The 23,043-nt window shown below is 41.7% G+C and overlaps 1 long non-coding RNA gene across 1 annotated transcript in view; it reads right to left on the bottom strand.

Moving 5' to 3' along the window:
- Nucleotides 1-22,800, bottom strand: part of LOC132345973 (uncharacterized) — a 34,922-nt gene extending 12,122 nt beyond the window's left edge. Inside the window, exon 1 of the long non-coding RNA XR_009495620.1 lies at nt 22,124-22,800. This is a non-coding gene — a long non-coding RNA (uncharacterized lncRNA). The remainder of the gene's footprint in view (nt 1-22,123) is intronic.
- Between the last annotated feature and the right edge of the window lie 243 nt (nt 22,801-23,043).

Raw genomic sequence — 23,043 nt, 5'->3', positions numbered from 1 at the left:
GAATAACTGAATATTTTAAATATGTATGGGACAATTTAATTAGGTAATGGGATTGAGAAATATTTTTCTTAGATATCTCCTATTATTTTAAAATGATTTGATCAGTGTCCCAATATTTCTGTAAGTGTCCAAGGACCATTATTTCTGAGACTGGATGTATTTTCCTCTTCTAGGTTTATATTGTACTTGGCAGCAAGATGTTGACCTCCAAACTCAACAGAGTCAGCCCACGGCAAAAGGCAAACAGTGTAAGTTTTGTCATCTATATGTTAAGAATGCTTTCCACTGTCCTTCATTGTATGAGGGCTGTTGCATACACTATAACAGCATCTCTCATCTCCAGCCACAAGCTGCTAACAGCACCCTTCACCCTAATCAAAATGGAGACAAAGAACAATGTCTCCAGACATTGTCAAATATTCCCTGGGGGACAAAGTTGCCCTGTGTTAGGAAACACTGCTATCACCCAATAAGAAACTGAATCAGAAACAATGATTAAACCCCAGGGAACTTCCCTGGTGATTCAGTAGTTAAGAATCCACCATGCAACGCAGAACACAGAGGTTCCATCCTTGGTTGGGAAACTAAGATTCCACATGCCGCAGGGCAACTCAGCCCATGTGCTGCAAATTCTGAGCTGGATCTGGAGCCCATGTGCCGCAACTAGAGAGTCTGGGCGCCACAAGGAAAGATCCCACATGACACAACACAGATCCCACGTGCCGCACATAAGACCCTATGAACCAAATTAATCAATTAACTTTTGAAAAAGATTAAACTCCATACTACCTCCAGTTCTGACATGACTGTGCCCATCATTATAGAGAGGCAAGTGGCACCCCAGGTGACTCAGTGGTAAAGAATCTGCCTGCCAATGCGGGAGATGCAAGAGACCCTAGTTCAATCCCTGGGTCAGAAGATCCCTGCAGAAGGAAATATTTCCTTCCTCCTATTTCCTTCTCCAGTATTTCCTTTATCTTCCAGTATTCTTGTCTGGAAAATTCCATGGACAGAGGAGCCTGACAGGCTATAGTCTATGGGGTAGCAAAGAGTCAGACACAACTGAGTGTGCACACACACACACACACACACATAATAATTATAATTAAATAATTAACAATTTAACTATTAATCTAATTGTTAATAATTAAATTGTTATACCCATTCCAAAAAATATACACAGATATTACATTTTAAAAGATATAGATAGATATATTAATAAGGATGATAGATGATAGCTAGACAATTCAATAGATAAAAAGATAGCTAGATGGATAGATAAATAGACATATATAGATAGAAAGATCTATAGATGGATATATAGAGAGATAGAAAGATGGATGGACAGACAGATAGACACAGTGATATTATTTTCACCCACAGTTCTAGAATTTTTCAAAAATATTCTATGACTTTAAGTAACTTGAAAAATGTTTAAAATACTCTGGGATTCAGGCTTTCATAATTCAAATAATACCAAACTTAGGTGCCTGGATCAAACTGCAGAACTTTATTATATACTATATGATATATTCACACACACACACACACACACACACACACCTTCTCAGGAACAATATTCTACACATAGAGCCAAAAAAGCAACCAGGAATTAAGTAAGAAAATAGTAAGAAGTGCTAGGTCACTTCAGTCATGTCCAACTCTTTGTGACCCTTTGGACTGTAGCCCACAGGCTCCTCTGTCCATGGGATTTCCCAGGCAAAAAATACTGGAGTGGGTTGCCATTTCCTATTCCAGGGGATCTTCCCGACCCAGGGATCGAATCCCTGTCTCCTGCATTGCAGGCAGATTCTTTACCGCTGAGCCACTGGGGAAGACCCACAACATAAAGTGTTTGTCAAATATGGGAATGGAGGTTGTACTTTGTATTTCTTCTCGAAACCAACTCAGGCAGAAAGATAGGGCAGAACCAGGAGCCCAGAGGGTAAAGAACATACACAGTCGCACAGAGCCTCTGCCTCCAGCTCTGGTTCTCAGGTCTCACCCCTCTCACAGCACCTGTGAGCATCTGCCCTGAGCCAGAGGCTGGTAAGAAGGAAGCTATGACTTGATCAGGCAATATGTGCACGAACGTCCCATATCAGCATTATGACTTTGACCTTCAATTCTCTGGTTCTTCTCCTATGAAACACCAATAGCTCCTCTTCCTAATTTTAGCTGTGAACCATGATGCAGGCTTCCAGTGCACTTCTAGAAGTTAAGGAATGGTTCTGACACAGAGCTGAGGTCTCCCCCAGCAATTCCACTGTCCCCACAACTATAGCTACTGAGTAGTCCTTGGTGGAGTACGGTTGGGAGGACACAGGTACACCCCCTCCCTTTGCCCCAAATATATCCGTGCTAAATGCCTGAAAGTTAAGTCTTAACTGCTCTTTCTAACACTTCCTCCTAAAATGCTACCCTCTGAGGGAGATTACCAAATAAAATCATTAACACCGCAGAGTAAGTGAGAATATCTGATCCCTGGAGAGATTCCGAGCACCAAAGCACTAGTCATCACTGAAGGAAAGTGCCAAAGACAGAGAGCAAGGGCTGGAGGCAGGGTTGACCTTAAAACAGCCCTGCGTGCAGAACAAGGGAGAAGCAGAGTCTTCACAAGCACAGTCCAGCACCCCATCAGAGTGCTTAGGTCGCTTCCTGAGGATGCAAGTTACTGTTGGGGGAGGGGGGCAGGGAGGAACACTACGGCCTTGAGAAATGAAAGAGTAACATCCCAGACCCACTGCACTGCTCACCTAGCTGCAGGACCTCAGGTAAGTCACTTCACATCTGGGATGAAGTTCTTTTGTCTTTAAATTGAGTATGTATGATTAAGGGGCTTCCCGGTGGCTCAGTGGTAAAGAATCCACCTCCAATGTAGGAGATGCAGGAGACACAGGTTCAATCCCTGGGTCAGGAAGGAAATGGCAACCCACTCCAGTATTCTTGCCTGGGAAATCCCATGGACAGAGGAGCCTGGTGGGCTACAGTCCACGGGGCCCCAAGAGTTGGACACAACTGAGTAAGTAAATCAACAACAATATGTAAGACTATATAAAAATGTAAGGCCCTTCAAGCTTGAATATCTTACAATATTTTCGTCCTACCCTCAACACACCAGAGTTATCTCCTCCTTCCTCTCCCCTGCAGAGATGGTAGCATAAACAGTGGGTCATTATATCTGTTTACATGGGGGTTGGTCTCTCTCTTCTAAGCTGTAAGCCGCTTGAAAGGAAGGACTTTGCTATATGTCTTTGCTCGCTTAGCACATCACCTAGCAGAGATTACGTATGCAATCAATGATTGTTGAAAAGACATGTAAACTCTAAGTTTCACTCAACTATATTATTTTTACCTTTTTCACCCTAAATAGCCATGGGCTGCTCTTGCCAAGGCCTGATAGTGTGGGAAACTTCAGAACCGAAAATCCTGCCCTTGCAAAACCTGTTCTGTTGTTTTTTTCTTTTAAAAGAACATATTGCCATTATTTTTTTAAGCCAAGAATTAAATAAAAGCTCTTTCTCAAGTCCCCAACTAGAATTCAGTGTAGAGATAATAAAATCAAGCTGCCAGAAGAAAACTCCATCCATGATGAGGGAGGTGGGTTGTAACCTATAATCAACTACCCCATCCCCACTGCTCTCTTGGCCACGCCTATTCCTGTACTTTCTGGCCCAGAGTTCTCATAAGGCTTTTGTGGTTTAGACTGTACCATAAACAATTATTAGAGAAAGCTGTTCTTCAGGTGAATTGCATTTGAGTTCATGCAAAGCTTTGGGCCCTGCGCCAGAGGAAGCCAAGCTGAATGCTATCAACTTTCTTTGGTTCACTCATCAACCATCAGCGTCTGCCATGTAAGCTCATTCTAAACAATCCAGGAAATTGGTACAAGGTCATTTCCCAAGCAAAAGGAAAAGAGCCAGGTAACTGACCAGCAGTGAAGAGGAGCTATAATTAACAATAGCTGAGTCTTCAAGCATGAAGGTTTGGACTTAGTTCAGATAATCATCCTAAGTGTGAAAGACATTCTCGAAACCTTGTGGGGTTCCAAATTTAGACCATTATTTGTCTGAGAACAAGTTGAATGAAACTTCCTTGGATGCAGGCCATAGTTCTCCTGCCAGATTGGGCCCAAAGATAGGCATAAAGGGTAAACTCTACCACGTAGGATGCAATGAATGGATTAAACAAAAAATTTTAATAATTGATAGAAAGATCTGAAAACATATAATAGAGAGATCTATGTCTTTATTTGTATGGCAAGTGGCCATTCTGGAATATTCCTATTTTATGACAATGAATAAATCTAGCTTTTGCAGCAAAATGAGGAATTTGAATCAAAAAGCTCCACCACAGTAAAAAAAAAAAAAAAAAAGATAGATATGAGAGAAAGAGAGACAGAGATCACTCCATGGCCAACAGGCATTGTCCCCCTGCCTGTCCAGGGGGACAGGACACTGAGTCCTATCAGAGGCAGAAGGAGCAATCAAATGACCTTTGGAGGTCAGCTGAGTTCAAGACACAGTTGTGGACCATGCCCTTCCTAACCCAGATGCTGATGCAGCTACTGCAGAGCAGCACCCCCCAAAAGAAGCCATGGAAGCTGCTGTCAAGCCAACACTGGTAGAAATGGTTGCTTACAGTTGTACTTTGTTTTGAACTGAAAGGAAAACTGTAAAATTACTATAACAATCTCTCATATTTTATGATAGACAAAATACTTTCCTATAGGTTATCTTTCTTGACCTAGCCACCCTATAAAGCAAGCTGAGGTTTCTATTGTTTTTTGACTGTTTGTTTTATGGGTATTTCTCATATATGAGACAAAAAAAAAAAAAAAAAACCCTGAGTCCTAAGAAGAGTAAATGTCTTGAGTAGGATCACATGGCTAGTTAGAGGCATGCATGCATGCTCAGTTGTGTCTGATTCTTTGCCACCCCCTGGATTGTAGCCCGCCAGGCTCATCTGTCTATGGGATTTGCTACGCAAAATACTGGAGTGGGTTGAAATTTCCTCCTCCAGGAGTTACAGGCAGGTGGGACGAGAACCCAGATCCCCTATCTTGGTCCATTTCTACATCCTTCATGCCTTGCATTGGCATCCAGTGTTCAAAGGGCTCCACAGACTACATTTAGAAGTGTAGCCTGGAAGTCATGGGAGGGTTAGAAGCATGCTTACATATACTTTGTTTGTTTGCTTCTTTTGTTTTTTATATGCCATGAAATCTGATCAAATCATTTCCTTTGCTGTGAAATTTAGACTTCTATTCCAGTGATTTCCTCAGGAATATAGTACATACAATGACAAGGCATTACAAGTATGTGGAAAGATAGATACTTTGCTTTCAGATTCAAATTCAAAAGCAGCTCATGTCTAATGAGCATCATCTATGTATCAGGTATTACTAGGTATCTTTTGTTATTTGATGCCTGCAATGAACTTAAAATAGATATATTATTTCCCTCATTTAACAGAGGAAGAAACTAAGATGCAATGGGAAAGTAGCTTGCTCAGGACAGCAAACTACCAATCGCTTTGTGTTGTTAAATACTGGGGTGAAATGAATGGAATCTGTAATATGTTCTGTGGAAACAGAGATGAAGGGACTACCCTGGAGGTCTAGTAGCTGGGACTTCACTTTTCAATGCAGGGAATGCTGGTTCCATCTCTGGTAGGACAGCTGAGATCCCACATGCTTCGTGGCCAAAAAACCCCATAAAACAGAAGCAGTATTGTAACAAATTCAATAATGACTATAAAAATGGCCCCCATCAATAAAAAAATTTTTTTACTAATAAAAAAGAAAGAAATAGAGATGAAGTCATTTCCACATAGAGTGGTTCAGCAAGCGCATGTTCAGTTCCAAAGCACTACAGAGGCATCTCCTAAGAGCTTGAAAATAGATGGCATGAAGATCATGTCTCCAGTCTCTGACCCCCGATCCTGCCTCACTGTAGGAAGGAGTGGCATGCCCAGGCTGCCATTTCGGATGTTTTGTGTGTGTGCAAAAGAGGATAAAGTGGCTAGTGATACAGAGCTCAGGAAGCCAAGATTCCACACTGCTTTACACAGAACACAGCCAGGAGGAAGAGACCCAGGACAAATGGAGGAGATAGTATGAGCATCACTAGCCATTGTGGGTTAGGTTTGGGGAAGAAGTTTTGTGAAATTTTGAAAGAGTGAGACTTGAGATTGAAGACTTTGCTTTGTGAGACAGTGCAAAAAGCAAGCAAGAAAGAAACGCCTAGTGCCCTATGAGGTCGTATAGCCTGTTGGTGCCAAGTCCCACTGCCAGGGTTCATATCCTGCCTCCCCCACTTACACCGAAGGAAATTAGGAGCAAGTTTTCAACTTCACTTATCCTTGGATTGTGTGTGCATCCTAAGTCACTTCGGTTGTGTCCAATTCTTTGTGACTCCATGGACTGTAGACCACCAGGCTCCTCTGTCCACGTAATTCTCCAGGCAAAAATATTGGAGTGAGTTGCCATGCCCTGCTCCAGGGGATCTTCCCAACCCAGAGATCAAACCTGCATCTCATGCCTCCCGCATTGGCAGGCAATTTCTTTGCCACCTGGGAATTGTGGTGTTGGAGAAGACTCTTGAGAGTCCCTTGGACTTCAAAGAGATCAAACCAGTCAATCCTAAAGGAAATCAGTCCTGAATATTCATTGGCAGGACTAATGCTGGAGCTGAAACTCCAATACTTCGGCCACGTGATCTGAAGAACTGACTCATTTGAAAAGACCCTGATGCTTGGAAAGATTGAAATCAGGAGGAGAAGGAGACAACAGAGGATGAGATGGTTGGATGGCATCACCGACTCAATGGACATAAGTTTGAGTAAACTCCGGGAGTTGATTGATGGACAGGGAGGCCTTGTGTGCTGCTGTCCAAGGGGTCGCAAAGAGTCAGAGATAACCGAGCGACTGAACTGAACTGAAATTAGAAATATGAATAAAAAGAGTCACAGTGAAAACTAAATGACTAATTTGTACAAAGAATTTGATGGTCAAGCACTTAAATTGGTGTGGGAAATACATCGGCATCCCCCTTTGAGAGCTGTTTGAGAGGATTTATCAATGACTGAAATTACATTTCACCATTATGATGTTGCCTGTTGATCTGTCATGAATAGCCTTTATTATGTTGAGATATGTTTCCTCCACACCCACTTTGATGAGAGTTTTTATCATAAATGGATGTTGAATTTTGTCAAATGCTTTTTCTGTGTCTATTGGGATGATCATGTGATTTTTCCTTTCCTTTTGTTAATGCAGTGTATCACACTGATTGAATTGCAAATATTAAACCATCCTTGCATCCCTGGAATAAATACTCCTTGATCATGGCATATGATCCTGTTTATATACCGTTGGCTTCAGCTCATTAATACTTTGTTAAGTACTTTTGCATCTATATTAATTCATTAAAGATATTGGCCTGTAATTTTCTTTTTTTGTAGTATCTTTTTTTTGGTTTTGGTATCAGGGTAACAGCAGTCTTGGAGAGTGAATTTGGGAGTGTTTCATCCCTTCAGTTTTTCGGATTAGTTTGTGAAAGATAAGTATTATATCTCTTTATGTGTTGGTGGGAATGTAAATTTGTGCAGCCACTATGGAAAACAGTATGGAAGTTCCTCAAAAAAACTAAAAATAGAACTACCACAGTAGTGGCAGTTTAGTCATTAATTCATGACCAACTCTTGAGACCCCATTGACTGTAGCCTGACAGGCTTCTCTGTCCATGGGATTTCCCAAGCAAGAATATTGGAATGGGCTGCCATTTTTTCTCCAGGGGATCTTCCCAACCCAGGAGTTGAACCCAGGTCTCCTGCATTGCAGGCAGATTCTTTACCAACTGAGCTACCAGGGAATCCCCATATGACCCAGCAATTTCACTCCTGTTGTAAAAAAATGAAAACACTAATTCAAAAAGATACATGCACCACAATATTCATAGCAGCACTATTTACAATAGCCAAGACATGGAAGAAACCCAAGTGCCCATCAACAGACAAATGAATAAAGTTTTTACATACATAAATATTATGTTTAGTTATATTTAATGAAATAAGTCAGACAGAGACTAGAGAATATTGTGCTTAGTGAAATAAGTCAGATAATGAAAGACAAAAACTGTATGATATCACATGTGGAATCTACAAAATAAAACAAACAAATCTAGATAGTAAAGAAGAAATAGACCTGCAGATACAGAAAACAAATCAGTGGTTACTAGTAGGAAGAGGGAAAGGGAGAAGGACAAGTTAGGGGTACAGGGATTAAGAGATACAAACTAGTATGTTAAAATTGATAAGCAATAAGGATATATTGTATAGCACAAGAAATTATAGCCATTGTCTTCTAATAGCTTTGAATGGAGTATAATCTGTAAAACTACCAAATCACTATACTGTACACTTGAAACTAATATAATATTATAAATCAAATATACTTCAATAAAAAATAAACTATACTGTATTTTAATGCTTTCCGTGATTGGGGACTTGTATTTTCTCAAAATATGTAATGTAAATAGGATCAGAGAGGAGTTACAGGTTTTATATGTTTTGGCCACACTACCTGGCATATGGGATCTTAGTTCCCCAACCAGGGATCTAACCTGCAGCCCCAGCTGGAAGCTCAGAGGACCAACTCTTGGGAAATCCCAAGAGTTGCTATTTTTAATAGGATGATCCGGGCATGACAAAATCAAACAAAGATGTAAAGGAAATGAAGGCGAGAGTATGACAATAACTCCGGGGTGAAGGACCTCCAAGCAGATGGAACACCAAATTCAATGGTCCTTAGACATGTTCAAGGAATAGCAAGAAGTCATTCCTGGCAGAGAAGTGAGCAAGGGGAAGAAGAGTAGGAGGTGAGTTGAATAATGGCCAAGCACAGGATCAAGGAACATTTTTAAGCTGTGGACAGATTGCAAATATCTTTGTAAGTGCAATGGGAAGACAGATGCTACAGTTTTGAGCAAGAGGGTGGCACTTATTTTACATTTTTAATTCCTCACTCTGGCATCTGCACACATGAAAGATGACTGGGTAGGCAAAGTGGAAACAGGAGTACCACGTGGAAGACTTTTAAGTCTTAGGTTAGAAATATAGGAGTTCGGACCACAGAGTAGCCATGGAAGTGGAGAGGCACGTTCAAGAAAACAGAAGCTGGCTTCCCTCATGGCTCAGCGGTAAAGAACCTGCCTGCTAATGTAGGAGACATGGATTCAGGGGATCTTCCCTATACCCAGGGATAGGGAAGATTCCCTGGAGAAAGAACTGGCAACCCACTCCTGTATTCTTGCCTGGGAAATCCAATGGACAGAGAAGACTGGCAGGCTACAGTCCATGGGGACACAAAGAATCAGACACAACTTAGCAAATAAACAAAACAGAATTTGCTGATGGATTGGATATGGTGCATACATGAAAACTGAGATAAAGGATGGTGCCAGATACTTGAGCCTGAGAAATTAATTGGGTACTACTACCTTTGTGATGTATAAAATAATCCCCCTATGCTAAGCATTTGTATTATTTCCAGAACATTTGGTATTTTCGGGCAACAAATGCCCTTATCCATTTATTTTTATTTTCATTTTTTTTTTCATTTACTTTTAAAAACTAGTAACTATTTCTGAGAAATAGCTTCCTAGAACTAGCTTTTTGATCAAGAGGTAAGCATATTTTCTATTTTTAAGAAAGAATGCCAATTACTTTCTAAAGAGTTATAATTATCTATAACCCCAACAATTATGTGTGAATCTCCCACTTTCCTGTTAGTAAAGGACATTTTAATTATTTAAATGCCTTTCCCTTTGTCAGTCTGATGGGTAAAATATAGTATTTCAATATGGTTTAATTTTTTCCTAACTCCTAATAAAAGTATGTCTCTTTCTGCATGTGTGTGTGTGTGCTCAGTTGCTCAGTCGTGTCCAACTCTTTGTGACTCCATGGACTGTAGCCGACCAGGCTCCTCTGTCCATTGGGTTTTCCAGGCAATACTGGTATGGGTTGCCATTTCCTTCTTCAGAGGATCTTCCTGACCCAGGGATCAAACCCACATCTCCTGCATTAATAGGCAGATACTTTACCACTGGGCCACCTGGGAAACCCTATTTTTGCATATTACTGACAAATTGTATCTCCTTTTCTTTCACTCACTCTTAAGCTCTACCCATATTAGGTGACTTTTCTTCTTAATGACTAAGAGTTCTTATCATACAAAGAATGATAACCTTTCTCTTCATTTACCATTTTACTCTGAACCTTATTTATATTTTGTGCCATAATAAATTTTTAGGGTTTATGTAATCAAATCTGTCCATTTTTTAATGGTTTCAAAAAATGGGTTTCCTTTAGTATTTTAAAGAATATAATAGAGCTATACAAATCATGACCTTTTAAAGAAGTAATTCTTTAAACTTTTTTTTTAATTATCTTATGCCTACTGTTCAATTGTGGTTGTGTACTTCAAGAGTCAACTTGGTGATTCATAGGTATAAGAAAATCATTCATTTATGCAAATTTTTCAGAATTACCAAAACCAAATTTTCCATAATATTTCTTTTACTCTTTAAATCACCTCTTTCTCTAGGGGATATTATTTTTTCTTATTTCTCATATTAAATGGTTATATTTTCATGACATTGGTAATCTAAATTAGCCAGAGTTTGTTTTATCTTACTAATAGAAATATCTATTAGATTTATTAATCCAAATATCTATTAGATTTATTAACCTGTTATATTTAGGCATTCTAATTTAATAATGTTAACTTTCAAATTTTTCATCTTGCTTTCATCACGTGTATATTTTCTAAATTCATGCATTTTCAGTTTCATTCTTCTCCATTTGTATTATTTATTTCTGAAAGCATTGAATACAGTGACATTTCCCTTGAGATTAACATTGGCATAAGTTCCATATGTAGTATTCTCATCATTGGTTCATTCCTAAGTAGTATATTATTGCAGTTCTGATTTCTCTATTAATCCAAGATTTATTTAAGGTCATTTTTTAATTGAAAACTTTCATTGTTAATTTTAATGTATACTTCCTTATGGTTCACAAAACTCCTTCTCTGGTTAAGTCTGGGAGAAAGCACATTAAGTTCAGTTCAGTCGCTTATTAGAAGAAACTAAATATATGAGCAGCTGTGGGTAAGGCACATTGAAAAAAAATACTGATCCACTTCTTACACTCTTGTATCCCTGTAAGCAACTGTTGCCAGGTGCACAGCTGCAAGGGCACAGGAAAGCCTGTTGAGGTGCTCTTTGAAAAGATAATTTGAGAAACTCAGAAACCTTCATCTGTTCATTCTTAAATTATGCACATGGGTTTGGTTGGCTGTCTCCTCTTTCGGATCATGCAGGTGAGGAAATTGAGCCTGCACCCTAAGCTCTAGTGACCCCTTTTCAGGTTTGCAAGATCCACTGCCAGTCAGGCACCACAGCTGTCAGTGGAAGAGGAGGTGGTAGTATTTACAGCAAATGAGTTTCTTAGGACACAAGCAAGATTAAGATTCCCCCGGGACTTCCCTGATGGTCCAGTGGTTAAGAATCCACCTTGCAAGGCAGGGGACACGGGTTCAATCCCTGGTTGGGGAACCAAGATCCCACATGCTGAGGAGCAACTTAGCCAGCTTGCAGCAACTACTGTGCCCATGTGTCTGCACCACAAGTCGAGTCTGTGCACCCAAGACCCACATGATGCAACTAAGACTCAACGCAGCCAAATAAATAAATAAATGAATGAATAAATAAAAGAAATAGTAAATTGTTGGATAAATATAGAAGACTTTTAAAAAAAGGACTAAAATTCCACAAATGTCTTATAGCCAGTGGTAGCAACACCTGTATATATTGAGATAGAGGGCAAGAAGGAGGAAGGCAAGGGTTCAAGTGCTTAAAGTCTGCTTAATGACCAGGCATTATGGGAACTTATGTAGACTCCTGGAGGAGGTGACCCAAAGTGGTATTAACAGTGTCCTCTTGAAATTTTGCCATATCCCTTTCTACAGAAACAAAAAATCCTAGAAGAGTCAATACATGACTTTGTGCCCAGCTCAATATGAGTATAAGCTAGCAGGCAACTGAGAGCCTTCTGCTTCTTGCATTCTAAACTTAAACTACTTGAATTCCTACACCCCATACATCAGATGTCAGTTTCCAAGGTCTGGAGGAGTCCAGTTTCCTATCCCTATTCCTCCACAGATTTTTGTGAGATCACTGAGCTACAAATTTGTGAGAACTGCCTTCCTATCTACCTACAGGTGGAACCAGCCTTTCACCAGGGTCAACAGGAGGGTCAGTCACTCCAAGCTTCTACAATTTTGGGATCTGGGTAGAGGTCATCACATCAAGGACACAGCATTCTTCCGACACGCTCATCCTGTCTACTGAGTTTCTCTCCTCTCTCTCTCTCTCTCTCTCTCTCTCTCTCTCTCTCTCTCTCTTTCTGTCTATTCTTCACCTCCTCCCTCCTGAATTTCCCCCATTCTCCACCAAAGTATTTTCCCCCTTGTAATGCAAAGTATCTTTCTCCTTCAGAAACCTCAGCACCAACAGCTCATTGAGGCCCTGGAGGCTCAGTTCCTACCCTACATGAACTAAGAAGGCATTTTCCTCCTAAGGGAAGGAGCTCAGACATTCTCAGAGGACTTCTAATAGCTGCTGCTAAGACAAACATCTTCCAATTAAAGGAAGAAAATCAAGTTCAAGCAGCAGGAATCAGGCCACTCTGTATTGACTCCTACTAGACTCAAGATGCTTTGAGAAGGCTCGAGCAGTACAGGCATGCCTGCCCTTGAGATGCATTCTGTCCCTTGAGATGCTCACTTCCTGCTGTGAGCTTCAGGATGAGAAAGTATGACTGTAAATGCACCATGGATACCAATCTGAGGTCCAGGTTAGAGACCCAAGTCAAGTGGCATCCAATTATTCTCAATTCAGCATGCATTCCTCCACGCATTGGTAAAGAGACGATATTATTCTCCCAAATGAATCATCACCATCCTTCAAAACAAAATGGAAGCAAGCTTGGCAGTGAAAGGATAAGAGGCATCAGAGCTGAAAAGCAATAACAAAAGACCAAAAGGAATGATAGTGAAGGGTCCTTGAAGAAGTAGACCCAGCCTCCCTGGAAAAGAATCAATTGTCAGAATTAAATGATCCTATGGGAGACTGAAAGGTCTTCTCAGGTGTCTCAGTGGTAAAGAATGCACCCGCCAATGCAAGAGGCGTAGGTTTGATCTCTGGGTTGGGAAGATTCCCTGGAGGAGGAATTGGTAACCCACTCCAGTATTCTTGCCTGGAGAGTCCTATGGACAGAGGAGCCTGGTGGGGTACAGTCACAGGGTTACAAAACAGCAGGACACAACTGAGTGAATGAACACCACCACCACCACCAACAGACATGCAAGACATCCCAATAACAACTGCAATGAGAACCATCTCCCTGTTGCTATGTTTGTTATTCAGAGCAAAAAGGGAAAAACACACATCCTCTAGTGCAGTGGTCCCCAACCTCCTGGATCTAATGCCTGATGATCTGAGGTGGAACTGATGTAATAATAATAGAAATAAAGTGCACAGTAAATGTAATTCATTTGAACTCATCCTGAAACCATCTCCGTTCTCAGTCTGTAGAAATATCGTCTTCCATGAAATCGATCTCTGGTATCAAAATGGTTAGGGACCGCTGTTCCAGTGCATTAAGATGAAATATAAGCACACTGGACTGGGAGTTAGGAAAACTGAGTTTGCATGTTCTTTTTCCATCAATGTGAAGTGTGGTCTGGAGCAGGGTGGACAGAGGAGCCTAGTGGGCTACAGTCGGGGTCCCAGAGTCGGACACGACTTAGTGACTAAACAACAATTGAAGCAGAATACATATGACACGTCACCTCTCCAGGCCAGTGACTTCACCAAAAGGAGCCTGGGTGATATGCTGGATGATTTCCAATTCCTTTGCCCACCGTGGGCTTCCCTGGTGGCTCAAATGGTAAAGAATCTGCCTGCAATGCAGGAGATCTGGGTTCAATTCCTGGATTGGGAAGATCCCCTGGAGAAGGAAATGGCAACCCACTCTAGTACTCTTGCCTGGAGAATTCCATAGACTGAAGAGCCTGGTAGGCTACAGTCCATGGGATCACAAAGAGTCAGACATGAATGAGCGACTAACTTTCTTTGCCCACCACAAGCACCCAGAGTTTCAGCGGAATGCTTTGGGCTCTGCAGACAGGAATACTGCCGCTGAGCATGTGCCCAGAGAGAGGACCTCACAGAACATAGGTCTCCTGTATTTTTTCCACCTGACCACATCCTAATCAGCAGGGTAGTGCCATTATCAGGCTGCCCATCAGATAGAACATTCCACCTCACAGGTGGATGCATTTCACTGAGTTGCCAATAAACTGAAAAGAAATCCCTGCTTCTAGGATCAGATAGTCTGAAATAGCAGAAGTATTAACAGACTTAATTTTTGATGCAGCTCCCCTACGGAACAAAAAGCAAGTGAGAATCCCCTTTGCACATTCAACAAAGAGTCCCAAGTTTTGTATTTAAACTCCAGGATCCTCTGTGGCTTGATACCTGTAATTAAATCAAGGTTTTTTCCCCCTACCAGACTCAATTATCATTCACTCAGTAATGGCAATAATCATACTAATAATAAGTTCTTACGTCAGTACTTTTCAGCTTTTCAAATGGCTTTGACATGCTTTATCTCATTTGAGCTTAATAATAACCAAGCAGCATAAGTAGGGTAAGTATTATTATCTCCATTAATACTAATAATAGCTAACATTACGTAGTCTTTTGCATCGACAAAATGTTTTCATACATTTTTTCCCATTGCATCAGAGGTGGATTTCCTGGACACCAGGGCTGTGTTTAGTTCATCTCTTTACCCTGCAGTGGTCAGCATAGGTCCAGACACAGAGAAGTCACTCAATGCATGTTTGTGACATTTTAAATTATTTTCATCTCCATGAAAATGGTTTTCACCTACCATTTCAACTCCATGGTAGGTAGATTTTTTTTACATACCTTTTTCGTTACACCACATAGCATGTGGGATCTTAGTCCTCCAACCAAGGATTGAACCCATGCCCCTTGCACTGGAAGCTCAGAATCATAACCACTGCACCACCAGGGAAGTCCTGGTAGGCAGATATTTTTATCCCTAAGTTTAAAATAGGGAAATTGAGGCTCAGAGATTTTCTTCAGTAACATGTGCAAAATCACACAGGACTCTCCAGACCAAGAAAACAAAAGTTTCTAAATCAGTCCAAAATGTAGTGCTCTTTCCTCCATGCCAGTGCTTGTCAAACTTTAATATGTAAATAGACCATCTGGAAATCTTGTTAAAATGTAGATTGTATTCAGTAGGTCTGGGGCAGGGCATGAGATTCTAAATTTCTAACTAGCTTCCAGGTGATGTGGGGGCTGCTGGTTTGAGAACTATTTTCTTGCATTCATTTTCAAAATTTTTCTTCCCCCTACCCAGCCACCCTGCAGGTTTATTGAAATGTAACTGACACGTTGTTGTTGTTTAGTTGCTAAGTCCTGTCAGACTTGCCCGCCAGGCTCCTCTGTCCATAGGATTTCCCAGGCAAGAATACTGGAGTGGGTTGCCATTCCCTTCTCCAGGGGATCTTCCTGACCCAGGGATTGAACTTGCGTCTCCTGCCTGGCAGGCAGATTCCTTACCACCGAGCCACCTGGGACACGTAACATTGTGTAAATTTCAGGTATAAAATATGATGATTTGATATAGGTATATATCGTGAAATGACTATCACAATAAGATTAGTTCTAAGATAAATAAGTTGTGGTACTCTAATATACAGCATACCATACCACACACTTGAAAGTTGCTAACAGGACCACCTTTTGTGAAGCAAGTGGACACAGAAGGTCAAGAGCAATTAAGTGACTTTCCCAAGGTCATCCCCTGAGTTAAAAGTAGAAATAGAATTAGCAGCTATTCACTGATTCCCATTCAACCCTAGACCTGTTCTAAACGTGTACCCTCATGATTCAATCAAACTGGACTCAAAGAGTAATTTCCCATTAATTGTCATTCCATACATAGTTGGCAAAAGTTTTTGAACTTCTAACACTTAAAATATTGAGTCTTGGGACTTCTCCAGTGGCTCAGTGGTAAATAATCCACCTGCCAATGCAGGAGACACAAGTTCGATCTCTGGTCTGGGAAGATGCAACATGCCATGGGGCAGCTAAGCCCATGTGCCACAGCTACTAAGCTGGTGCTCTAGAGTTTAAGAGTTGCAGCTACTAAGCCCGAGCACCCTAGAGCCTGTGGGCTGCAACAAGAGAAACCTCTGCAATGAGTAGCCTATGCACTGCAACTACAGAGTAGCCCCCACTTGCTGCAACTAGAGAAAATCCTGCACAGCAATGAAGACCCAGCACAGGCAAAGATAAGTAATGCATAAATAAATAAAATTAAATATTTTAAAAATATTGAGCCTTAGAGTCAAAAGAACATTGTATTGTTGTTTAAGAAGCACACACCAAGAAGCATAACTAGGGTGAAAACTGCACATCAGAAAATCTGGTTGGGTTCCTATTATGCCAGTTTTATGGGTTCCCTTCTGTCAGAACTAGGATCCCACAGGCCATACTGCCAGAAAAAAAAAAAAAAATCTATTTGGGACTTCCTTGGTGGTCCAGTGGCTAAGACCTGGTCCATTAGGCAGATTCTTGCCACCAAGAGATTGTCAGAGAATGAATGGAAGTGAAAGTATTAGTTGATCAGTCATGTCCAACTCTTTCAGACCCCATGAACTGCAGCCCACCAGGCTCCTCTGTCCATAGGATTTCCCAGGCAAGAATAGTGGAGTGGGTTGCCGTTTGCTTCTCCAGGAGATCTTTCTAACCCAGGAATTGAACCCAGGTCTTCTGCTTGTCAGAGAATCGCCTACTGGAAGACATGGACAGAGCAAAACCTGACCCTGGGGCAGTCCATACTTGAGTCCCAGAAATCCTGATCCTGCCCAACTGGAAACACAAGACAGGAATTAGTAACCAGGCACCAGAGAGGGCCACACGAGCTGGCTGTATAACCTCTCTCTGAACTTTACGTCTTTATCAATTATGCTGGCCAGTCACCAGATCTTAAGCAGAGCTGAAGTATGTGCAGAGAGACCAGGTATATTAGTTAGGGTTCTGCAGAGACACAGAACCAATGGGTGTATATACAGAGAGATTTATTATAAGGAATTGGCTCATCCCATTGTGGATGCCGGTAAGTCCCAGTAACCATAGGGTGAGTTGACAAGCTGGAGACCCAGGAGAGCAAATGGGTTAGTTCTAATCTGACTTGGAAGGCCTAAGAATAAGGGCTGATGGTGAAGTTTCAGTCTGAAAGCCAGCAGGTTCAGGACCCAGGAGAGTTGATGTTTTAGTCAAGTCCAAAGGCAAGAAAAAGCCTATATCCCAGTTTGAAAGCAGTCAGGCAGACAGAATTCCTCTTACTCAGGAAAGGGTTAGCCTTTTTTGTGTGATGCCAACCTTCAACCTTTGCTTCTCAGCCTTTTGGCTAAGTTCAAGTGTAGTATGAGGGCTTCCTGGGTGGCTCAGTGATGAAGAATCCGCCTGCCAATGCAGGAGACACAGATTTGATCCCTGGGTCAGGAAGATACCCTCGAATAGGAAATGGCAACTCACTCCAGTATTCTTGCCTGGGAAATTCCATGAACAGAAGAGCCTGGCAGGCTACAGTCCATGGGGTCACAAAGAGTCAGACATGACTGAGTGACTGAGCCCAGTCAGTCAGTTCAGTCACTTAGTTGTGTCCGACTCTTAGCAACCCATGGACCACAGCACGCCAGGCCTCCCTGTCCATCACCAACTCCTGGAGTTCACTCAAACTCATGTCCATCAAGTCGGTGATGCCATTCAGCCATCTCATCCTCTGTCGTCCCCTTCTCCTCCTGCCCCCAATCCCTCCCAGCATCAGGGTCTTTTCCAATGAGTCAACTCTTTGCATAAGGTGGCCAAAGTACTGGAGTTTCAGCTTTAGCATCATTCCTTCCAAACAACACCCAGGACTGATCTCCTTTAGGATGGACTGGTTGGATCTCCTTGCAGTCCAAGGGACTCTCAAGAGTCTTCTCCAACAGCACAGTTCAAAAGCATCAATTCTTCGGTGCTCAGTTTTCTTTATAGTCCAACTCTCACATCTATACTGAGCCCAACCTTCAACTAATTGGATGAGGCCCATCCACATTAGGGAGAGAAATCTGCTTTACTTAGACCATCAATTTAAATGTTTTGTTTGCTTGTTTGTATATCTGGTTCCACTGGGTCTTAGTTGTGGCATGTAGGATCTGGTTCCCTGACCAGGGATCAGACCTGGACCCGCTGAATTGAGAGCACAGAGTCTTAGCCACTGGACCACAAAGGAAGTCCCAAACAGATTTTTTTTTGGCTGTGTGGCCTGTGGGATCCTAGTTCTCCAACCAGGGATTGAACCCAAGCCCCCTGCAGTAGAAGAACAGAGTTTTAACCACTGGAACACCAGGAAATTTCCAATTTAAATGTTGTATATTCAGTCACTCAGTTGTGTCCAATTCTTTGCAACCTCATGGACTGTAGCCCTCAAGCCTTCTTTGTCTGTGGAATTTTGTAGGCAAGAATGCTGGAATGGGTTTCCATTTCCTATTCCAGGGAATCTTTCTGAGCCAGGAATTGAACTCGTGTGTCTTGCATCTTGTGCACTGGCAGGCAAGTTCCTTACCACCGTAAAGTATTTTGCCACCTGGAAAGCCAATTTAAATGTTAACCTTACATAAAAACACCCTCACAGGAAAACCCAGAATAATGTGTTAACAAATATCTATGCACCTCATGGCCCAGTGAAGTTGACACATAAAAGACACATGAAATTAACTATCACACCAGAGCACTAACCACATCCATATGTTGTCCAGTTTCAGAGACCAAAATCCAAAACATGCTGACACCTGCCACTATGCTATTTCTGCTTTATACGATCCCCTCCTATACAACAAAGGTTGGTACAGTCAAAGCTATGGTTTTCCCAGTGGTCATGTCCAGATGTTGGACATGTTGGACCATAAAGAAGGCTGAGAACCGAAGAATTGATGCTTTCGATTTGTGGTGCTAGAGAAGACTCTTGAGAGTCCCTTGGATGCCAGGAGATTAAATCAATCAATCATAAAGGAAATCAACCCTGAATATTCACTGGAAGGATTGATGTTAACAGTGAAGTTCCAGTGCTTTGGCTTCCTGATGTGAAGAGCTGACTGATTGGAAAAGACCCTGATGCTGGGAAAGACAGAGGTCAGGAGGAGAGGGCAGGAGGAGAAGGGAGCAACAGAAGATGAGATGGTTGGATAGCATCACTGACTCAACAACCATGAATTTGAGCAAACTCCAAGAGATAGTGAAGAACAGGGAAGCCTGGTGTGCTGCAGTTCATGCTGCAGTTCAGAGTCAGACAGAACTTAGCAACGAGACAACAACAACTTCCTGAAGAAATTTTCTTAGCATAACTATCTAGCTACAGTCTGTGGACCTGCTAGTTACCACACTGAGGCATATTCAGGAGATACTGGCTCTGAGTGGCCACTAGACAACAGGAAGTGGGGTAGAATGGCACTCCTCCAAGACAGGGTAGCTAACTTCAGTGTTGGGTCTTTTCTTTGGTGATACAGGGCATGTGTATAAAGAGCTTCTTTCAGATCCACTGTTTTCCATAAACACTAGCCCTTCATCCCTAAATTCAACTCCTTCCTCTTCCTATAGCCCAGAAAAAGAGGGACAGTTTCTCAAAAATAAATGGGCTCAGGAGTAGTGTAGCAACTTCTGATGGGAAAGGAACTATAAGACCTGTCACATCCTTGAGTCAGAGGGATCTCCTTTGGGGTAAGAGGCCAAAATACAACCAGTTCCCAAAGGCAGATAAAAATATTCACTAGATGACTGTGTTCCAAAAAGCCTTTCTTGGCCATAGTCCACTCTAGTCTGCATTGTCTGACACACAGCCTTTAACAAAAGAATTGCCAAGTTTGCTGGATCCAACAGGTAACAATAGAGGGTTCTAACAAATAAGATGTGTGCGCTCATGGGAAAAGGGCAAAAAGGAGGTCAGTTGGGTTGGGTCTGGTCTTCACAAGTGGAGAATACAATAGTCATTGGGAGGAAGAAAAAGTGACTCAGGTATTCTGCTTGCAAACCCTTTTTCTGTTACACTCCTGAAACAAGTTTGCAGGAACCCCAACCATGGCCACAAGTTGTGTGCACTGCATATGTGCAGTAGGTCACATGCAACAAATATGCCCATTATATGCCAGGCAAGTCACAAAAAAATACACAATAACACACCAATCTGTTTCATGTGCAAAGAGCTGTGTCATTTTTCCTATCCATAATCTCATCTAGTCCCTATAACTGATTCCTGAGTTATAATTCCCACTTATACAGGAAATAAGACATGGAGAGCTGAATACTTAACATGAGAAGGTAGGGAAATTGATATAACTGAAGCAAGTAAACACACACTTGCAATGAGTATTAAGATGTCTCCCACAGTGATCTTAGAGTGCCATCATGGAGTTCCTACCATGACTGAATGAAGCTGTGTTAGAACCTCCAGCATCCTTTTTCTGTGCTGTTTTATCCAGTTCATAAATACCTGGAATTTTGATGCTCCACTCCAATTCTCTTTCCACCATTCACCAAAGTTTACACTCAAAAAAGTCCTGGTATTAATTATAGAGCCATTCATGGTGAGCAACAACAGACATTTATTACTTACAGTCTTGAAGGCTTTTTTATATCTTCTTTATACTCTGGTAAGTATACTAGTCAATATTCTCCAAGAGAATCACAACCAATGGGACAGAGATGGCTCAGAGATACTGATGATAGATAGATAAATAGATAGAGATATATTTTAAGGCATTTACTCATATCAATGCTGTGGGAGTTGGCAAGTCTAAAATCTATATGGTGAAACAGCAGCCTAGAGACCCAGAGAAGAGCTGATGTTGTAGCCCAAGTCCAAAAGCAGTCTGGGAGCAGAATTCCCTCTGGTTCAGGAGCCCTCAACCCTTTTTCAGGCTTTCAGCTGACTAGCTGAGGTCCACTAACATGGAGGGCAATCTACTTACTCAAAGTCTACTTATTTAAATATGAATCTCATCTAAAAAAAATACCTTCATGGTGACACTTAGACTGGTGTTTGACCAAATATCTGGGTACTGTGGCCTTAGTGAAGTTGACATATTAAATGAACCATTACAGTGAAAAAACTAGGGGTTATTCTGATCCCTCCAACCCTGCCTCCTCTGCTAGGTGGCTCAGCTCCCTGAGGAGTTCCCAGCCTGCTTGGAGTGGATGTTCGATCTCACTTGAAGAAGTATTTGAGAACAAGCATTCAGTCAACCTAACGTGGACTCAGATCTTCTGTCTTAGCAAGATCTGTAGAACAACCTAGCAAAACATTTGACGTGAAACTCACGCCATTTTTGTTTTAGTTTGGTTCAGAGATTTCTGAATCAGACCTCAAAACTTCATTCAGCTTCTAATTCACTGTGGTGTGACATAGCTTATGTGGAAGAGAAGGATGACTTTCATTTAATATTAACCAAGCAGCTTTCCACCACTTCCTCTTTTCCATTGTTTCACTTTAATAAACAATGGATTTAACAAGCTGTTTTAAATTGGTTGGTCTCGGAAACATTAAGTATTTTGCCTCACATGTGACTTGAAGATTTTACCCAATATCTGTTTAGAAACACACACACACACACCCCAAACACACAAGACCCAAACAAACTATACGTTGTTTCCAAGAAATGGTCATAAGGTATTTGATGTTTCCAGAAAGTAAAATACTAAGCAAAAAAATTGTTTTCGCTCAAATTATTCAGGCTGAACGAAACAAACAAACAGAAAAGATTGAAGTCAGGAGCACTAACCCACAGCTGGTAACTCACCTTCTTGCTGGGGAAGGATTAGCAATGAAAAACAACTCTTAGACCTTCTTGGTGAAAACAGTACCCATTTCTACCAAATTTACACTAAAACTGAGGGTACAGAGAAGAATGAAAACTTACCACACAGGCCCAGTGCCTACCACACTGCTCCCTGCTCACATCCACGCACCTTGCTCCTCTCCGACGTGGCAAAACTATCCAACCCTACAGAGACCGAAGTGAAGTGAAGTGAAGTGGCTCAGTCGTGTCCAACTCTTTGCGACCCTATGGACTGTAGCCTACCACTCTCCTCCATCCATGGGATTTTCCAGGCAAGAGTCCTGGAGTGGGTTGCCATTTCCTTCTCCAAAGGATCTTCCCAACCCAGGGATCAAACCCAGGTCTCCCACATTGTAGGCAGATGCTTTTACCATCTGAGCCGCCGGTGCATCAAGTCTCTGATTGCTGTTTTCCAAAAGCATGCTGGAAGGGATGGTAACAACAGCAAACTCTCGAAGGCTGAGTCCCTAATCTTCATGAATACAGAGCTGGGTGCCTTCACAAAGAACCCAAAGGACTGTGGTGTCCTTGACCACATGATGAAGAAATTGGACCTCAACTCTGATGGGCAGCTAGATTTCCAAGAATTTCTTAATCTTATTGGTGGCCTGGTGATAGCTTGCCATGAATCCTTTCTTAAATCTGTCTCTTGCCAGAAGTAAATTGGAGGAGCCTTTGGGCCTGGCCTCCAGACCCACTCCCTTTCTCTCCAGCCTCTCAGTTATCACCTGCTCTTCACAACCCCCACATACCCTGAGCCTGGCACACCCACCCACCCCCAGGCAGGCCACTCCTGTTAGTAATAAAACAATATAACAATAAAACAATATTGTTTTTTAAACACACACACACAGAAAATCTTATTACACCAAAATCTAAAAGACTTAGAGAGAAACAGTGTCATATCAGGCTCTATTAGTCATTTCCACTGAAGAGAGGTGGACCCAGTCAAGACTTCTCATGGCAGGCAAAACCAGGCTTCACTCTTTGAAACAAATAGA

Source organism: Bos taurus, chromosome 8, assembly GCF_002263795.3.
Source record: "Bos taurus isolate L1 Dominette 01449 registration number 42190680 breed Hereford chromosome 8, ARS-UCD2.0, whole genome shotgun sequence".
NCBI lineage: Eukaryota > Metazoa > Chordata > Mammalia > Artiodactyla > Bovidae > Bos > Bos taurus.
This window is presented reverse-complemented; position numbering and strand designations above follow the sequence as displayed.